The following is a 22,013-nucleotide window of genomic DNA, read 5'->3' as shown; positions in this document are numbered from 1 at the left end:
TGTTACTCAAAAAAGTGTGCGTTTTTCAGATTCTGGTTTCAAAATAACCAATAGAAAGAAGAGACCCAGATCAATATTCAGAAAAACAGCACAGACCCATAGTGGCACTTCTGAGGATGATTCATCCTCTGACACTGAATTAGACTACCTTTCTACCCAAGAATCTCCAGTGGCCAAACGGAAGCCTCATGTAGACCCTTTATGCACAAAAACCGTAGGGGGGGGGAGGAAACACCAAAAAAACACACAATATTCAACAACTATTAGAGAAGATTGTATCACATTGAATAATGTACATAATATCTCTTCATACCAGTTGTCTGATGTACAAATTAAACTAATGAATAAGGGTCTCAACTTTGTGCTGACTTTTGTTGTGCCTGAACATACTTTGGTCAATGAAGTTAATGATTTTTGTAGATTATTAAATTTGAAAATATTTTTTGCAGATACACAAAATACTAAAAGCTCTACTGGCTTTCACTTTGGGAAATCCAATTTTGAGCCTCCCATGGACAAGCACATTGCAGTCTTTAAGGAGTGTGTACTAAAAGATCTTCACTTTTCTCATGAATACCAGTTGGTTAGACACAACTTGTCCAAAGCAGAACAACAAGCATTACAATACCTTAGTACTAATCATGACCTAGTTATTTTGCTGGCAGATAAGGGAGGTGGTATTGTGGTTATGGATTGGAACATGTACCAGGCAGAGGCTGAAAAACAACTGTCTGATGCCCAATTTTATATACAGATGGTAGTGGATCCAACTCCCAGTTTCAAAAAAGAAATTGATTCCTTTCTAGACCTAGCAACAGAGGAAGGTATAATTAGTCAGAAAATCTGTAGACAACTTAAGGTGTCAGATCCCGTACCCCAGTACTTATATCTACTGCCAAAGATACATAAACATCTTACTAGCCCTCCGGGATGGCCAATAGTATCTGGGAGGGGATCGTTAACTGAACCTCTATCTGCCTTCCTTATGGAATTCTTGCAACCTTTGTTACTTATGGTTAGGTCTAGGATAAAAGACACTACACAGTTTCTCAACATTATTCAGGATACACAACTGGAACCTGCTTGGTATCTGTGCACACTTGATGTCACCTCCTACATACTAGTATACCACATTGGGCAGGTCTATAGGCTATTCAGTTTTGGCTTGAAAAATCACAACTATACACCCCTGGGTTCAACACACTCCTTATAATTCTAACTGAACACGTGCTGTCGAAAAATGTTTTTTTATTTCCGTGGGAGATCATATTGGCAGGTTCGTGGTACGGCAATGGGAGCATCCTTTGCCCCCATTTATGCTGATTTGTTTATGGGCTTTTTGGAGGAACAGTTAATATATGATGATAGTCATAATTTATTTTTGGACCAGCTAGATATTTGGAGACGGTATTTGGATGACTGTTGGATGGTGTGATGGGGGGATCAGCAATATTGTATGAATTCATACAATTTCTTAATGAGAACAAGTGGGGTATTCAATTTACATTACATATTGAATACCAACAAATAACATTTCTGGATGTCATCATAACCAGACAGGAGGATCATACACTGGAAACACAAGTACACAGAAAATTCCCAGAATATAACACCTTGCTACATGCCTCCAGCCATCACACTCACCACATCATCAATAATATTCCTAAGTCCCAATATCTATGTATTAAATGCTTATGTTCTTCCAAACAAACTCTTAGAGCCTGCCAAAATGATTTAAACTAATAGATTACTCATGAGAGGATATCATCAGGACTGCATCACTCGGACACTACATCAGGTTGACCAACTAGATAGATGTCAACTATTACAATATAAAGACAGAACCATTCAGGTGGATACACATACCCCACAACCCATTTGGTTAGTTACCACCTTTGGGACCAACACCTATAGATTTAAAAACATCATTAATAACCATTGGGATATTTTGTTAGCCCAGGATAAATTGAATGAACTGCTCAATTCTAGATGTTTATTCTCTTACCATAGAGGGATAACCATCAGTTCATATCTAACCCATTATAAACACCACATTCCACCTATTAGTCAACAGAGAACCCTATTTAGAGATATACTATTAGGATGTGTTTCTTGTGGTCATTGTAGTGCTTGCACACATGTATCTCAAACCAAAGAATTTACCAGCTGTAACACATCAAACATTTATGATATAAGATGTTTTGGAAATTGCAGCAGTGATTGTATTGTTTATTTGGCCACCTGCTTCTGTTCTTCATTTTATGTTGGACAAACGTCTAGACCCTTCAGACATAGAGTCAGTGAACATTTAAGAGAATTAAGAAATAAAAGGGTTTCCAATGCCCTTTACAAACACACTCTAACACACAAAACTGCCAAATTCACCTTTACCATAACAGACAAAATACAAATGAATAGGTCATGTAAAGCTGGATGGCACAATATACTAAATCAAAAAGAATCCTCTTGGATTATCAGGCTAGGTGCTTTATTTAAACCAGGCTTGAATGAGTTAAGTTAGTTCTGGTCTGAACCAATTGATGGACAACTTTAATTAAGTAATCATGCCTTTGGCACACACACACACACACACACACACACATATATATATATATATATATATATATATATATATATATATATATATGTGCAGCATTAAGTGTTTGCCCTAATGAATATTTTCTGATGCACTGAAGAAGGCTAAAACTTTCTAGCCAAAACTGGTTTGCTTTTACTATATCTATGGGGTTTGCCACAATAAATTCCTAAAGATTTTTCATCTTTCCCTTGTGCTGGATTTTCTTTTTTGGACTTAACACAAATAGTTTCAGACAAATGGCTCTGAGAATAATTCAGATAGGGTACACTTGGAAGTGGATAGAAAAATCCTCCGCTTTTCAGGGGAATTCCCCCACACCCACCAGACCAGACAGAGCTCATTCCTTCAGTGTTCCATCAGATGGTAGAAGCAGGGAGCATAGAACCCGTGCCTGTGATACACAGAAGCAAAGGACTTTACTCCTGAATCATTTTGCCACCAGAAAAGGAGCACTCCTGGAGACCCATCTTAGATTTGACCTTTTTAAACACCTTTGTAAAAGTTTCAAAATTCAAAATTCCTTTACAATAAAAGGAGGAGACATACAAAAAAAGGCCAAATCTCAAGTAGCAAAATCATCCCTGATCAGCATTAGTAAGAAATTGTGGGCCCTCATCAAGTCAACTAAAGCTAATTTTGAAAAGAAAGTTGCCAAGGATGCCAAGGATAACCATAAGGCCTTCTATGGCTACGTCAGAAACCTAAATGGCAACACTCAGGTCTGTTCTGAGCTAGTACAAAATGGAACAAAATACACTGACCCTTCCGACATTGCCAACATCTTGGCTGACAGGTTCAGTGCAAATTTCTCCCCTCCCTCACCACCTACAGGGCCTATTACCATTCTAGGGGATTGTGTAAGTCCAATTATTACTGATACGTTAGTTAACAAGGCTCTATCTAAAGCTAAAAACACTGCCTCCATGGGACCAGATGGTGTCCCAGGCTGTGTCATACGTGAGCTCCAAAAGGAATTAACCCTGCATCTTAATACCCTGTTCAGTCTCAGCCTCTCCACAGGATATGTGCCCACAGAATGGCACATGGCAATGGTGGTCCCGCTACACAAGGGTGGGGCCACAACTGACCCTGGGAACTACCGAACAATAAGCCTGACCAGTCTGATCTGTAAGGCTATGGAGCGAATCATTATGGAACTCATAAATGGAGAGATTGGGAACCTCCAGTCACTGGACCCCACACAGTTTGGCTTCGTCAAGGGCAGATCATGCCTCCTGAACCTGTAGGATTTCTTTGAGACAGTTACTCAGGTTATAGATAAGGGAAAGGTGGTACACACAGCTTACCTTGACCTTGCTAAAGCATTTGACACCATTCCCCATTCAGGAATTATTGATAAGCTCACCAGCCTGGGCATAAAGCCTTACGTCACAAGATGGATCGCAAACTGGCTCTCAGACAGATCCCATAAAGTAAGAGAAGCGGGATCTATGTCCAAATCCAGACCAGTAATGAGTAGTGTGCCTCAGGGCTCTGTCCTGGGGCCCCTCCTGTTTGGCATATACTTCTCAGAAGTACAGGCAAGCACGGAAGAGCTGTGGCTGACTAAGTTTGCGGATGACTGCAAACTGGGTGCTATAATAGAGTCTCCGGCCGACATGGAGATCCTCCAGAAGGGCCTAAATGCGACTGATGCATGGTGTCAAAGCCATGGTCTCAATCTAAATGCAAAAAAATGCGTAGTAATCCCCTTTGGAAAAAACAGAGTACCCGCAAACTACAACATAGGAGGTAATCCCCTGAAATCTGAAGAAGAAATAAGGGATCTAGGGACCCAAGTAGATATTCAGCTTTCCTTTGATAACCATGTTGCCAAAGTGGTTAGAAAATCCTTCTATGTGACCCATCTGATCACAAAAGGGTTCGCATCAAGATCTAAGGATGTAATGATGCCCCTCTACTCTTCCCTCATCAGACCCATTATTGAGTACAATGCACCAATTGGAATGTACCGGGCTAGACATCTCCAGCAGCTGGAGAGACCACAAAGGTACCTAACCAAGAGGATTACTGGCCTCAAACAGTTCCCTATGCAGCACGATTGAAAAAGCTAAGACTGTTCTCTGTTGCATACCGCTTTCTCAGAGGCGATCTCTGTCTAACGTACAGAGCCATGTCCAACCCAGAATTGTTGAACATGCTCCATCTTAGCAAAACCAAATCTACTCGAGCTACATGCTCTAGGGATATAAACCTCAACACAACAATGAATAGAACATGCTGGAAGGATAGATTCCCTTCGTAGAGACTTCCCTTACTATGGAACAGGGTCCTGATCTACATAAGACAGAGCCCCTCACTATCACTCTTCAAGAAGAACCTTGATGAGTGGCTGGGTAACAGAAAGTTCACACCGGGGATCACACCAACAGCACTACTAGATAGGGGCCAAGGGTACTAGCTGCTAGTACAAGGGTCTAGGGAACTCCTAAAGGGGCGGTGAATACCGCACAACATGGCTGGGCTAATATATGCCTTCGGGCAGATAGCCCAGTACCAACCTATGAACCTATAAAATGCTTCCCTTACAATTTGCCCTATTGTTCCTTCCAGATCACTGTTTCATAGTGACACTAGATCTCAAGGACAATTGTCATCATATTCCTATTACTTCCAGTTTCAGGAAATTTTTGAGATTTGCTGTATCTGGCTTACATGATCAGTTTCTGCATTATCCTTTGAGCTATCTACTGCACCTCGAGTGTTTACAAATTGTCTGGCTCAGTGGTTGCCTATTTCAGTACCTTAGGCATCCACATTTTTCTTATTTAAATGGCTTGCTAATTTGTGCAGATTCTGTTTCCAGGTGCTTGGGAGTTCTTAGAATTTCCCTCTTTTCCCACCTGGGCTTCATAGTCAACCTTCACAAGTCCTTCTGCACAACCTTTCAACAAATTGTTTTCCTGGGGTGTTGGATAGGCACAGTAAAAAGGATGGCTGTCCTGCCAGAAAATAAAGTTATGACTTATCAGGGCATTTTCTTGGATTTCTCTCTTCTAAATGTGGCCTCAGCAAGGGAGCTCCTCAAAATTCTAGACCTCATGACATCAGTGATCATCATAATACCACTAGCCTGACTACACAATAGAAAAATGCAATGGTACTAGAAGAATTGTGGACCCAGCACCTTCATCCCTTGGATTTCCCAGTACCGGTACTGGGAATTGTGATATAGGAACTGCAGTGGTGGAGAGATCAGCTGTCTCCGAATACCCTGCTCTCTTCTGACTCTTGTCCAATCTGTCCAGATGGACTCTTCAGATATTGTGTGGGGAGCAGCATCCATGAGAGTTCATGTACAAAGCTTGTGGGGTGCTCAGAAAGTGCCAGAGTACATAAACATAAAAGAAATGTAGGCTTCACCCCTTGTGAGCTCCATGTCCTCTTCTAGTGGTCATAGACAACACAACTGTGATGTGGTACCTGATCAAACAAGGGAGTACAATGTCATACCCTTTTTGCCAGTTGCCAGTGATGGCCTGGGAAATAGCTCTACAGCATTCTCTGACTCTTCAGACCTCTTACATTCTTTCAGAGCAAAACACAGTGGTAGACAGACTAAGCAGATCCTGGACAGACCCTCATAAGTGAAAGCTCCTTGTAGAGGTCTAGGACTTAATCCAGATGTAGGGAACACCTCAAGTAGATCTGTTTGCATTTTTCAAAACAGATAACTGAAAATGTTCTGTTCAAGATATCATTTCAAAATGCATGAAGCATAAATAATGTATCATTCCCATGGCTGGGAATGTTCCTGTGAGCATTTCTACCATTTCCAGTGATTCCTAAGTTACTTCTCAAGATTCAAAAAGAATTACCAAAGATCTTTGTGGTATCCCCCTATTGGGCCAGGCAAAGTTGTTTCTCTCTTTTAATGGAATTGGCCAAGGGCAATTACCATATGCTTCTTCACAGACTGGATCTGCTCATACAGCATCAGGGGCAAATGGTACACCCCAGCTTAGAGCAATTGCAACTGACAGCCTGGATGATTCTTGTTTGATACCTTTTAGCCACTTATTCCACGAGGATGTACAGCAGGTATGTAAGGAGACAAGAAAACATGCAACTAGAAAATCTTATGTTTATAAATGGAAAATATTTTCTAGATGGTACCTAAAAGAGTTTTGACCAATCTGGCTTTGAAATATTTGTGTGAGCTACTTAAGAGATGGTTTGTCACATGTTTCTGTCAAAGTGCATATTGTGGCCATCACAGCTTGTCTGCCCACGGATCCCTTCTTTCATCTCTTTTTGTAGTAAAATGGTTGTACATTACACCCCCTCAAAAGCAAATTTCTCCTCCTTGGGATCTCAACTTTTTTTTTTCAAATTGACCTCACCTCCTTTTGATCTGGCCTCTGAGGTTGATTTACTGCTTATTTCTTAGAAGACTGTTTTACTAATTGCTTTGATATCTGTAAGGCAAGCCTCTGAGCTTCAAGCTCTGATGGTGCACCAACCCAATATGATTTTACACAAGGACAGGATTGTGTTGCACACTAATTCACCATTCATGCCTAAAGTTATTCCTGAATTTACCTCGAATCAAGCAATCAGTCTCCCAGTGTTCTATCCTGATCCAAAAAACAAGGGAGACAATATTATATGTACCTTGGATGCACACAGGCAGCTCAAGTAACTACCTTAATAGAAATATGCCCTTTAGGAATGCTGAACAGTTGTTTGTCTCCTATGTGGGGGTTAAGAAAGGTTAACCTGTCACTAAGCAAACTACTGCACAATGGTTGTTCTCTGGTATTGCTTTCTGTTACCCCACTATAGTAAATTTCTTCCAGGTAAGGTTTAGGCTTATTCGACAAGGCTCTTATCCTCTTTGATGGTTTATTGAAAAGGAATGGATTCTAAAAGCATCCTAGAGGCAGCAGCCTGGTCCCCTGTTCATACCTTCTCTACAAGCTGAGTTCCTTTTCCAAGGCCCAGAGCTGGCTTTGCTAGGACCATTCTGGTGGGATATTGGATTATTATCTTTCCACTTCCCAGGTAGGTAAGCTTTGGGAATCTACTCAAAATACCACTGAGATAGTGGGAATTATGAAGGTAGTACACCTACATAAGTCCTACTTACCTGTAACAGTAGATGTTCTAATTTCTCACCACCTGAGTGCTAGCACCAACCCTCCATCCCCCAGATTGTGCATAGTTGAGGTGGATTTCATCCTGTTTGATTCGATTGCTGCTGCATTTGCTTTTTATATAGTATTGTGATTGTCTACAAATTTACTCTTGCTACATGATTCTGGCTTTAGGTATTTTCCTGCCCTTCTTTGTAAACGTTAAAAGCCTGAACATTCACTTCCTGTGATAGCAGAAGACTTCCCTGTCAGGATATGCTCAACTAATAAGGTGTCACAGGAAGACAGAGAGAGAGGAGTCTAAGCTTTTGAAAACTAGCCAGTACTGGGTTATTTTGGCAGATAACCCAAAATGCCACCGAGGTAGTGAGGAATTTGAATATCTACTGCTATATGTAAGTAGTTCTTATGCAACAGTACTATCTGTAATAGTTAGTAACATAGGTTTGGTATTCCATTCCACCAGTTTGTCTTTGTGTGTGTGTGTGTGTGTGTGTGTGTGTGTGTGTGTGTGTGTGTGTGTGTGTGTTTATATATATATATATATATATATATATATATATATATATATATATATATATGTGTATCTATAGTCAAGTGAATGCCCAAATATACATGTTCAGTAATTATTTGTAATGGGAAATTGGTCTCTTCCTGCAAAATATTAAAGGACACCATACTAATGGGAAATATGATGGATCTGGCCATATTCACTTGCAGCCCCATGTACTGAGACATTCCCTGCCGAAAAGTAAAAATTATGGGACACACTCAAATTACACAGTCGTCTGCAAATCATGATGTTAAAGAGGCAGTTAAATCTTGTAGATGTATCTTGTAATCATTAAATTGTAAGTGCAGACCTAGATCAAGCACATAGATCATGACGACAAATAAAAGAGGTGAAACTGGGCAACCTTGCCTAGTTCAGCATTGTAAAGCAAGTTTTGAATGATAAGGTATTTGGAAAAACTGCAGCCACCATGGAGGGATTCAATATCTTGCTATTATCTTAGAGAGGGCAATAAGCTTTCTGAGTGACTCTACACCTTTAGAGGATATGAATTCCAGTGAAAAGAGCTTTGGAGATGAAAGAGCCATCAAAGTCAGAAAGAAGTGTACATCTATGATATTCTTCTTTTAATAGAGAATGTATACCTTATGGAGCAACACAAAGCTGAATGCTCCGATCATGATTTACTGCAATGCTCATTACATTATACCACTCATAACATTTGGATGACAAGACTTTATTAGAGACACCCCCCTTCACCCTTTGAAAATGTCTACATATATCCCATTTTTTGCAGTATCAGTATACATAAAATCTGTCTATACTGCTTTTTAGCTGTTTAATTTCCAAAAACAATGATCAGTGCTGGCCTTTTATTTATAAATGCATTCATTTACGTTGTTTTGCATCTCACAGCTTAACCTATCCTAGTTAGTTATACTGTGCTCTCAAATGTTTTGTGAAATGTATAATCCACTTCCAACATTGCAGTTTAAAATGCATCCAACCTGACTCAGTGAGAAAATAGTGCCTGGCATTCTTTTCTCAATAAAGCAAGACCCATTCTTTCAGTGTCTTGACAAAGTTCATCTTCTTTACACTTAGTGGGTCAGATCTCGACTATCATTCCAAATAGAGATTAAAGCACAGTTGAAGAGTGAGAAAGAGCTTAGCATGATACAAAAGCCCAGAAGAATGTACATGCACCTCACTGACTCAGGCAATGTCTTAATGACTCACCAGCCATGCCTAATCTTCTTGCATCTCCCCCATTTCCAATGTAGGCATAATCATTAGTGGAAGGAAAGTAAGCCTTCCAAATGTACACCAAATCAAAACCTTGCATAACAGTTTCAGTATCTTTAGCAGCCTATCAGCTGGAGTCCTGTCAACCCAAGGGTCAATAATCACATTGAATCCTAGCCTCCCAGAGTTACTGCAGTAAAAAGATACAAGAATTAAAGTAACGCCACCCCCATTTGTCCCATAAAAGCTAACCAAAAGCAATTAGCTAAATTGTGTATGAACTAGAAGCACCACCCATCTTCCTTGCTTATCATAAAATTCTGTTTCTACAGTACAACCCAGTACCTTACTAAACAGCATAGCAACCTGTCATTCAGCAGTTGTGGCAAAGCACACACATCATGAACCAGGCCATTTATAGAAGACGGACAAAGCAGGTTTATAGCTAACTTTTATTTTCTGTAGAAATACAAAATGCTTTTTATTATTCAAAATATGCTGCAGAAATAGCCACATCCCCTTAACATTTCCACTGACATCCTTGTAGACAGCAATGGGGCTATCTAATCATAGTGTTTAAGTATAAAGTCTTGTGACCTATGATATAAAGTATACTAACAACACATAACATTGTTATGCCAAATCACCACCATGACCGATAAGTCACACCAAAAAAAAAAAGAAAAAATGAAAACAGGCTAGGTCACATGAGAGATTGCATGGGCAAGATCACCAAGTTTTTTTTCAGAGTACAAGAGGCTGAATGAAGCAGTACCTCCCCAGGCACCTTTGAACAAGGCAATTTCCTCAATTTGAAACTCCATGGTGAAGAAAAAGTCCTCTTGGCCATCATTTTCATTGATAGATACTAACCTGACCAGGCCTCAGACCTATTAGTAATTGAAATCTGAGCAGGGAATAAAGTTGTTTTAGTTGCTGCAGGCTTCCCATATGATTATCCTGCTTCCATTTTGCTGTTCTTTATATGGGGAGAATTACTAGGGGATCAATTCATAGGCCAATCTTGTTTCTTAGTATTCATGTGAATGTGAGCCAAAGCTTTCACAGCCCCATCATAAGTTGTAGGGTTTCCTTTAAGATGCTTGGATAAGAATTGCTTGATCTCTGATGGCTTCTGGAAAGTAGCTTATATATTCCTCTTGGCAAGAGACAGGGTAGGTGAGTACCTTAACTGCACTTGAAAGCCCAACTCTCTGCAGCACCTCAGATAAGGAGCCAGTACTTCTGTTTTTATTATTTAGATAAGTGTTATAATCACACTAACAACACATACTTGGTGGACTGCATCTTGAAGTTTGAACCTAATTCTCAGGCTTTCTGCAAAACAGCCTTGCTCCCCATCATAGCCACAGCCTATAGAAAAAAATGCATCCTCTCTACAATCCACTGAAAGCAAAACCTGCCAATTTATTTCCAACCCCCTACAGCAACACCACTGCACCACCCTCTCCAAAGCCAAATGATTCCCAGTCTCCTTCAGAGTTGAGCTAACCTAGAGTTTCTTCTTTTCAAACTACTTCAACCAGGCTTCCATCTAGTAGGCCATGCATGTTACATATTCCCCAGGAGGCACTCAGGGGACATAATCAGTAGGTACCCAGACCCCCTCACCCCCTCAAATGACTCCTATCATCTTGAAAGACCAGTAGTTCTATTCAGAGATCATCCTGGATTGCTGAGCCCCTCAATTTATCAAGGATAGTGAGGCTAGTAACCTGCAAAGGAACCACATATATATTGCTTGTGTCTGTGATCTCATCCTTTCAGTGCTTGCCTAACACTTGTGGCCATAAGTGAAGATGGAGATAAGGATTCACTAGTATACTGAGAACTTTGTCCTACAACTTGTTATTTTTTCATTACCACAGTTGAGTAGAATGCTAGCTGTACTGCTGCTACTGTACCCATCTGCTCTACGATCCCAGGATACTTAAATTCCTTCACTTGAGGTAGCTGCTTTCATCTCACCTACAGAGAATGATTCTCTCTTTTCCAGGAAAGAACCATGATCTCTGTTTTGGAGATGCTGATGTTTTGTCCATACTATGTTATACATGGCAGCAAATCTCTCCAGTGTATGATGAAGATCACAGTCACATGAAATCAAGAAGACAACACTATCTGCAAACAACAAAGCTTCCTCCCTTATATATCCAAACTGGATTATCTCCAAACCTTGACTGCACCTTGATATTATGAGCACAACAGGAGACAAGACATACACTGGCACAGTCCTGTGTACACACTGAATATTCTTGATGTAATGCCAAGAATGCTGACATAGCTCTTAATCCAAAAATAAAGGTACTGAATAAAGTGTAGAGTAAATCGTGGGACTGTGTAGTGTTGTAAAGCTTCACACCAGTCATTCCAGGGAGTACATTGTCAGACCCCTTCTCCAGGTCCATAAAATACATATAGACCATACAGACAAGTTTCCATGACCTTTCAAAAATTTGTGTAAGAGAAGCAATCTAATATACTATTCTTTGGCCAGGGCAGAGATCGCATTGCTTTTTCTGACTCAGAGTATAATTGGTTAGCCAGACAGCCCTTTCCAGCACCATGGCATAGCATCTCCCAGTGATGTTAATGAGTATGATTCCTCTATAACTGGAACACGCTATCATATATCCTTTTTTGAAAGAGGGGACTACTTTCCCCAGTTTTCCAGTAGAGAGGTACAGTCCATATATTCTATTCCATGCACAGTGGAGTATCCAGCTATTCCGGTGTACTTCTCAACTTTAAATTGAGGAGCAAATAAATAAAAAAAATAAATAAACAGTCAATTCCCTTGTTTTGTTCCTAATTTTAAGGAACAAGGTATGTTCTTTTTAATTGACTCATACACAAGAAAAAAAATCTTCTTAAGCTCTAGCAACTTGCTTGCTACATTTGTAGCAAGCAGTTTGCTACAGTTTATGCCACACATGGAGCATTTAAGTGCTTCAGTTCAGACCTAAAAATAAACTCTCTAAATTAAAAGTGTAACACATTCTAGCAAACTGCTTGCTGCATTTGTAGTAAGCAGTTGCTCCAGTTCTTGCAAGACATGGAGTGCTAAAGCACTGCTTCAGTTAAGACCACAAATGGAATATCAGCACTAATAAATGCCAGTAATGCACTGAACAGCTGATTGCTACACCTAACACTTGGCAACCCCCCTTCACCCCACCTTAACTATGCTTCTGTCCATGTGACACTGGAAAGTTATGCTAACCACAACATCCCAACAATGCCCATTTCCTTCAGCATTACTATACACATCTTATCCATTCCTGTACTTTGTCACTTCAGGACTGTTTATTTGCTGCACTGACATCATTCACAGATTCATTGCTTTGGTGCTATCTTTTCAAGGCAGTGCTTGTCCCTTGAGTTCAGAAGTTCATCATAACATTCCTTCTACCTTAGTGCTATGTTCCCAGTTGATGTCAATATTTCCCACCCTTGTCCCTCCCCCAACAACCCTGAGTCACCAGATGATTTACCAGAACCTCTTGCAGCTATGTGAAAGCCATTTTCCAATTCTTCATGATCTTACCAAATTCTTTATACATCTAGGCCTTCAGTGTTTGCCACGGGTCATGGCTGGTGCCTTTCTAGGCAGTTAGGCTCACTGAAGCAGATATGAAGGATCTATTACATGGAAAACCTATTTCCATAACTTGATTGTTCTCTCACTGGTAGCATCTGCAGCAGGTCTTTGGGTTACCACCATAAGTCAAGCACTGTCCACTTGTTGAGCACAGTTGTTTGTCACCACCTCAAATACTATGGTTATGAACATTGTTCACTTGGACTCCCATCCCCCATTTCCCCACTATATTTAGGAAGCTCTTCCAAAGGTAGGAGTTAAGGGCAACTCACACAGAAGCATCAGGTAGATGTTCCCAAGAAGTGCCCGACACTGTTCTGAACTTAATTACCTTTATTTTTACTTAACTCAAGATAGGAGAACATAGATCACAGACTGCGCTCCGTGGCAGGGCTAGCCAGTTGACGGTGTAAAATATGACTCTAGGTGATTCAGTCATGTTGACTAATGTCGCCAAAAATGAGCATGGGTAGTTACCGGTGATAAGTGGGTTGAGGACCTAGACTACTCTGACCCATGCCAGGGACCCTTGCTAATGGTGGGAGGGGTATATGTGTCCCTGTTGGCCATTGTGTGCCCACCATATAGCCCAGCATCCCTGGGTCAATAAGGTATTGGATGGATGGTGTCTAGTTGCCCAGCCTGGGTTACCTGGGATAGCTCTGTTGAGCGAAAGCTGGACGTAAAACCAACCAACCTGCCAAACATGAACTGAGAATTGCTACACTTAATGTAGGTTCACCGACAAGACACAGCTTGGAAGTGGATGACATGATTATACCAAGGAGGCTGGACATCCTCTGTATCCAAGAGAAGAGATGGAAGGGCAGTGTACCCAAGCCACTTGGCTTGGGATCCAGACTCTACTACTCAGGTGGGAGACAGGCTAGACATGATGTAGGAATTGTGGTGAGATAGGGGCTTTAGAAGGCAGTGAGGGATATCACAATTAATGACAGACTCGTGGCAGTGAGACTGCAGTGTAATGATAGGGCAATATTCATAATCTCGGCCTGTGCCCCACAGCAGGGTCATGATAGTGAGGAAAAGAGTGCATTTAGACAGCAGTTGCAGGACCTTCTAGATAAAGCAGGACAACATCAATTGGTGTTGATAATGGGTGACTTGAATGCACATATAGGAACAGACAGAACAGGATATGAGGACTGCCTTGGTCCACATGGGTGGGACAACAGGAATAAAGACGGAGAAGGCATTCTAGACTTCTGTCTGGCAAATGGCTTGATTGTAGCCAACACATGGCTCAGAAAGAGAGACAGTCACAAGATCACATACAAGAGTAGCCAACATGCAACTCAGGTAGACTTCCTCCTAGTAAGGAAAAGGCACTAGGGTAGAATCCATGATTGCAAATTCATCCCCAGTGAAACAGTCGGCCCACAGCATAAACCACTAATTGCCACAATCAGCTGCAAGCAGTGGTCAGAGAACATTCTAAGGTCAAAAGAGACCAGGCTGAAGACCTGGAAGTTGACTGGAGAGAAAGTACAACAGTTCAAGGATTTACTCAGGGCTCTATCACCCAAGAAGAGGAGGAAATAGGTAGTTAGTGTTGAAGAAGAGTGGCAGCTCCTAAAAACAGCATGTATTAAGACTACAGAGAAGATATGTGGCCGAGCCAGGTATGGAAATACGGTACATAAGGAAAGCTGGTAGTGGAATGCAGAAGTCCAGGAAGTCATCAAAAGAAAGGAGGAGTGCAGGAAGAAGAGGGAGATAGAAAAGACTGACCAGGCTAGGAAGGACTATTGGTTGGCTAACAAAGAATCTAAGAAAGAAGTTGTAATAGCAATGAATAGGGCATCGGAGGCACTCTACCAACTTCTGGAAAGTGACTCAGTAAGGGGCACAAAGAAACTATATCAGGTTGCAAGGCAAAGACAGAAAGATAAGAAGATGATCAGACACCCTTCATAAGGGATGCCAGCAACAACCTGCTCACCAGTCCACAGGACATCAAAGGCAGATGGAAGGAGTATTTCCAGCAGCTTCTGAATGAAGAAAACCCCACAGAAGCTGTACTGGCCCAGAAACAGCCTACAATGAGAGAAGAAGAGGAGCCCACCTTAGAAGTAAGAACGGCATTAAAGAAGATGACATCAGGGAAAGCAGCAGGCTCAGATGAGGTCACAGCAGATAAAAGATGCTGGGTGAGATAGGGGAGAAATGGCTCCTGAGGAAACTAATAGCAGTGTGCAGAGAAAGGAATATCCCAGATGACTGGAGAATAAGCATACTTGTGCCAGTGTACAAACACAAAGGGGACATCAACAACTGTGGTCAGTACAGAGGCATCAAACTCCTACCACATTGCATGAAAGTTTTGGAGAGGGTGATTGATAAACAGATACACAGAGTAGTAGAATGTAAGATGGGAGATGAGCAGTTCGGATTCAGATCAGGATGCAGCACAATTGACCTGATGTTTACATTGAGACAGATACTTGAGAAGAAACTGGAGATGAGGGTAGAGTCCAACTAGGCACTCCTAGACTTGGAGAAAGCATATCATAAGGTGCCAAGAAAGCTGATCTGGGCAGTACTGCGGTGGTTTGAAGTCCCAGAAACTTTGGTAGAATTAGTGCAGGCTATGTACAAGTACCCAGTGATTCAAATCTGAACAGTGTTCGGCCTCACAAAGGGGTTCCCAGTGGGAGTGGTTATAGACCAGGGTTCAGCTCTGAGACCACTGCTGCTCATACTGGTGATGGGCTACATTAGCAAACAGGTTGGAGGGGAGAGAGTGACAAAGCTACTGTATGCAGATGATCTGGCAGTACAGGCAGACTCTGAGCTAGAATTTCACCAAAGGATAGGATAATGGAATGCAAATCTGAAGGCACATGGGATGAAACTAAGCACAGATAATACAGTGGTAATGGTAGCAAATTGGGAAAATCAGAAAAAGCTGAGAATAGTGATAGAATGTAAGATAGTGGAACAGGTAAACAGCTTCAAGTATCTGGGAGGGGTGGTTGAGGAGAAGGGTAGTCTGAATGAAGAGGTCAAAACTAGAAGCAGAGGGGCTACAGCCAACTGATACAGAGTATCAGGTGTAGTCTATAGACTGTAGTCTAGAAGAAAGCCAAAGAAGCTGAAAAATAAGGTATACAAGACAGTGGTGCTACCAGTACTACTGTATGGTACAGAAACCCTGGCAGTAAAGGCTGAACAGTTGAAGAAGCTAGAGGTGATGGAAATGAAGTGCCTGAGAAAGATGGCAGGATGCATACTGTGGGACAGACAAAGAAATGAGGACATAAGAGCAGAAGCCAAAGTAGTTCCAGTTGCACAAAAGATCAAAGAGAACAGATTATGATGGTTTGGGCACATGTGTAGAAAAGCAGAAGACAATCTGATGAGGAAGATTTGGGGCAGACAGGAAGAAGGTAAGAGGAAGCGGGGATGTCCAGCAAAGAGGTGGATGGATTGTGTGAAAGAAGATTTGCGATAGTCAGGCATGAGTGTTGAAGAAGGCAGGAGTGTGGCACTAAATCGAGAGAGTTGGCGACAGTTACCAGGATACCCCGACCTCATGTAGAAAAAATTGGGAAAAAGCGGGGGGGGGGGGTGAAACCTCTAACACAAACATAAATATCCTCAAATTAAAAATCTGGAACAGACATGCCTGTAGAGTGTTAGGGTTAGGGACAGGGCTAGAGAAAGGGATAGTATAAGATGTGTGTCTTGCTTGGTGTTAGGCTAAGAGACAGGGTTAAAGTTAACTTTATGCTTCAAGTTGGAGATTGGGTTAGAGCTAAGGTTAGTGTCAGGGTAACCACAGTTAAAGTGTTTTAAGTTATCGATCTTTTTTCAGAACAACTAGTTGGCTATTTTTTTTTTTTTTACTTAAGCCTGTCAATTTTAGGAATATTTTTTTTTCATTATAAAAGGTATGTTGTCCAGAAACATGGCCTTTCCAAGGTGGAAGCTACAATCAAGTGAAGAGGGTTACATGGAAGTTAGTATACAATTTCAAAAATATTGGCTACACCCTTGGTTTAGCTATGTATCCAGCCAAATGCTTATGAATATGCCCAACACTTCCAGACAGCTCTCTAGAGGTGCAACTCCAGAATGAGAAACCCTTTAACCCTGTCTCTTAACCTAACACCAAACAAGACACACATCTTATACTATCCCTATCTTTAGTTTAGGTCTAGTTCTAGAATCAATGGTACATGAAAAGAGATAATGACAGCTCTATGTAGCTGGTGTTTTTCAAACTCTTGCACAAGCTCTGAATTCTTTCCCCAGCAGTGAGGTAACATACCACATCTCAAGACCCATCTCTTATCTTCTTGTATGTATTACACTTATCACATCATGGCCATAAAGATAGAGTTTAAATATGCAAATCTATATTTCTCAGAAGGTTTTATGAAATTTCTGTTGTTGAACTATACATATGTACATGAAGCAGCATTTGTATATATGTGCAGAATACTGTTTATATCATTAGTTACTGTATGATAACTTAACACAGTGTTGTCACATCAGCTGATTTGTTGCAATAGCATAAGCTATTTGGGTCCCATCCACCACCAAATGCTCAGCTTTTCAAAGCTTAATGGCACTCTCCATGTGCTCTGTCAGTAGCTTAAACACAGCTCCAAATAAAAAGACAGAACAACAAAACCTTCACAGTTTTCTTGCTGCTGAAGTGCACTCCTTTGGTAGGTTTCTTAGAACTGTTGGTTGGCTAGTGATCCTTCAAGGTTGTGCTGATAAGATCCTGTTGGGAAAAACTTCCACAATATTATTTTTCTGAGGAAAACTTGTGTTTTTTTTCAGTGAAACTCTTGTTTGTTTGGCTGGAAAACCTGTTTGTATTAGACTGTTATCACTTGTCAGGGAATCATTTTCTGTATTAATTTTTATCTGTGAACAATTTGCAAAAATCTATTTTGTCTATATTGTTTCCTACAAATGTTTGTAGGGCTTGGAGCAGAAAAGTGTGCTTTTGGGGACTGTCAATGGTTGTCTTACCTATGAACCACATTTTGAAGCTATAAGGCTTGCTGACTCTCTTAGGCTCTGCTACCCATTTTCAGTGTCTCCTTCTTGACTGAACATATGGAGCAATTACTGGTCTCCTTCGTTCTTCCTTTCCCTGTCCACAAAAAAGAAAACGTTTTCAAGGAGTCTTTTGGTATCAGTCTGGCTCCAGTTGTGTCTTGGGTACTGATGGGTTACTCTGCATTGGCTGGATTTGGTTCCTTGAACCACTTAGCATTTTTTGTGGTCCCTCTTTTTTAGCACCTATATCCACTAAGGATCAGGGGATAGATATGCCCTCTATGGATGAAGGGTTGCCCACCATGGGTAAAGGAGTACCAGTCTTGTTGGTCTGTAAGGAAGGGGCAGTTGAAGGTCTACTGCATAGCTGAGAAAGGGAGCTCAACTCCCAGGACAGTATGCCTGCTTTGGGTCCATCCTTTTTTCCAGGGAGTTTCTCAGGAAAAGAAAACAAACCAAAAAATGTTGGCTTCTCCTGTTTTCTATTCAGTAGATGGGGAAGATTTGATGGGATGTGCTAGGGAGTTCATTTCTGCTTTTACTCTACCTACTGCCTCTTCAGGAAGGAAAAGAGAGATTTTCATAACTTTTTGATTCTAATTTTCATTCAGGAGTTGGAGGGAGAATGTTGTGCTTCAGGATTTTCTTCTGAACTGAATATTCTAATTATGAGGAAAGTGTTGTTTTAGATTTTCCTCCAGCAGATCTTTATTTTTCTGAAACTTTATCAAAGATGAAAAGGGGTTTTCAGTAGAATCAAAAATGGAATTGCTATTGCTCAACAAATACATTATGATTTGTTACAGTTAGCTATTCCTACATCTGTAGCTGTTCTTCCTGTTTTATCTGGTTTGGAGAATGTTTTTCTCACAGCTTGTAGTTTACCTGAAAGTCAACCTCCTGCACCCTAGGAAGTCTGACAAGTGATACTGGGTACCTCAGACTCACAAATACGTGTTTTCTAATTCTATAGCAGATCCTGCAGTGATTTCCCTATCCAAAAGTGTTTCTTCTAAACAAATTGCTATTGCCAGATCCATTATCTCTGACAAGGATGGGAAAGCTTTTGATAAATCTGGGAGGAAAGTTTATTCCTCTTCTACTTTAACATTCAGAGTTTTAAACTGCCAGACTCACATGTTAAAGTTTTTACTTCTGTCTTTTGAGAACATGAAAGAAGTTAACTGTTACATGCCTCCATCTGAGGCCTGTTTGTTATCTTCTTCTCGCGTAATTAAACATGCCTTAAAGTATATTTTTCATACTGCTGATACCATCCCCAGAGCTGCTGCTTCTGGGGCAGTTATGTGTAGCTTTCTTTGGCTTCATTCTCAAACTCTTCCTGAAGATGTAAAAAATGAAGTTTTAAATTCTCCCCTGAAAAAGAAAATGTCTGACCCTTCTGCTGCTGAGGTGTTTAAGAGATTTGATGACAGAGGAAAGCTGATTCAAAATGTGACCTTAATCTTCCAACCATCTCTTTTTGAGGTAAATAAAAATGTTCTTTAAAAAAAATTCAAGCTACAAGGTACCACCAAGCAGATTTTTAAAAAGCATGGTAAGGAGGCTACAAAAAGGAAGAGAAAGCCAGTCAAAATCAAGGACTGTCCAAAAGGTTGGAATGGCTGTTGTCTTCTTTAGCCCCACGCCACCCCCACCTGGCAATCTCTTTCAAACTTTCTGTGAGTGTACATCTTCATATGCAGCACTAAATTGTTTCAGACAAATGCCTTCTCAAAGTCATTCACCAGGGATATACTGGGAGTCCATCCCTTTCAGTTGATTCCTCCTTGCCCAGTAAACCAATTATCCCTGTTTAGTCCAGTTGTAGAACAAATGTTATCTCAGGCAGTCATGGAACCAGTGCCTCCTGCCAGATGGGCAAAGGGTTTTATTCAAGGATTATTCTGGTGCCAAAGAAAGAAGGGATTGTGCTAAAACTCTGCTTTCTCAAGCTTTTTGTCAAGGTCCCAAAGTTCAAAATTTTACTCTTCATGTCCTGTTATCTCTTGTCCCCTTACTAGCTTTCTTGGTAAGCCTAGGCTTAAAAATATGCTTACCACAACATGCCTACTGGCAAACATTTCAGATGTTTCTTAAAATGTTCTATATCTGGCTCATATTACCAGTACTCTGTCTAATCCTTTGGATTACCTACTGCACAAAGGGTGTTTACAAAGTGTCTGGCTCTAGTAAATACTTATTGCAGACTTCAAGGCATTCAAAGTGTCTGCCTTCAGTAGCTGCTTATTGCAGACTTCAAGGCATTCATATTTTCCATATATGGATGACTGTCTTATATTTGCAGATTATTTTTTCCAGTAATTGAAACTCCTTAGCAAATGTTCAGAATATTCTACTCAGTTTGGGTTTTCAAGTGAATTTACAGAAATCTTCTCTCATCCCTACTCACAGAATTGTTTTCTGGGATGCGTATTAGATTCTTTACTGGAAGGACCCCCTTTCTTCCTCCAAAGTAGAGATGTTCCAAAAGGTCTTCCTGATTTTTTTCACAACCAAAAGCAGGTTTCTGTCAGGGAATTTCTTAGGATTAACGGGTGCATGGCTTCTATGATTCTAACAATTCCCATGGGTAGGTTTCCCATGAGAAAAAAATTTCACTTGTACCCCAGGTCAAGATGGACTTTGTGTCTCCACCTGTTAAAAATCTAATGATACCCCAGGTCAGTCTGGACTCAGCACCTTCACACTTAATCTTTTTAGATCCCTATATTGAGGTTTGTAAGATGGGAAGTTCTTTGGTGTGTAGACTTGCTCTTTTGAAATCCAGATGTCCCATTCTCCCTTCTACCTCTTGTCCAGTCTGTCACAACAGATGCTTCAGACCTGGTGTGGGGAACAGTTTCCAAAGGTGTGAAAGTGCAAAGTCTGTGGAATAAACATGACAGACAAAGGCACATAAATGTCAAAGGGATGATGGCTGTAATAAATGCTTTAAATGCCCTAAGTCATCTCCGGTATCCAGGACATCTGCATGTTTTCACAGACAATACCACAGTTACGTGGTACATGAACAAATAGGAGTTAACAAATCTTACCCTCCTTGGAGACTTACTATCATAGCCTGTGAGATAGCAACTCCACTCACTTTGACTCCTCAAGCTTCATAAATTCTAGCCAAGCAAAACATTGTAGCAGACAAGCCATGCAGGCCAAGGACAATCTTTCACAAATGGAAACTTCATCCTGGGATCTTCCACGAACTGATCCAACTTGTAGACTATATACGAGATGTCACTGTTAAGACAGATGACAGGAGAGAGAAAACAAAGTGGTAAGAATGAAATTCATTTATAATTTCTGGGGCTGGGCTGGTCTGCCTGTATAATTTAAGTGGGGGGAGAAATATTTCATTTAAAGTAAAATGGACAGTTGCTGTTTGGACTGCATATTCAGTATAAAATGCATGATGGCTAATAAATTATGGTTCTGTTTAAAATAAAAAAAATGATCCATCTACGTGAAATGCCTCAAGTAGATTTGTTTGCCAGACAACTAAAGAAATTTTGCTCCAGAATTCTTAGCAAACAGATGAAGAAGACAGATGCCTTCTCATTCCCATGGACAGGAATGTCCATCTGTGTTTTTCCACAATAATCCAGCGCTCTTCTAAAGATCCAGGAGATCCCCTAAAGTTTGAGGTGGCGATCACATTTTTACTCAGGCCACAGTGGTTCTTCCTTCTTTTGAAACAGGCCAAGGGTAATTACCACAAGCTTCTCCACAGACTGGATGTACTGTTACAAGACAGGGGATGTTTGATAAAGCCCATCCTGAAGACTCTTAAATTTACTGCCTGTATGATAGAGCTTTAATATTTTTATGCACCTTTTTTTCTGAGGACATGCAGCAGGT

The sequence above is a fragment of the Protopterus annectens genome, chromosome 13.part0 (genome assembly GCF_019279795.1).
Source record: "Protopterus annectens isolate FY-2018-M chromosome 13.part0, PAN1.0, whole genome shotgun sequence".
Lineage (NCBI taxonomy): Eukaryota > Metazoa > Chordata > Ceratodontiformes > Protopteridae > Protopterus > Protopterus annectens.
This window is presented reverse-complemented; position numbering follows the sequence as displayed.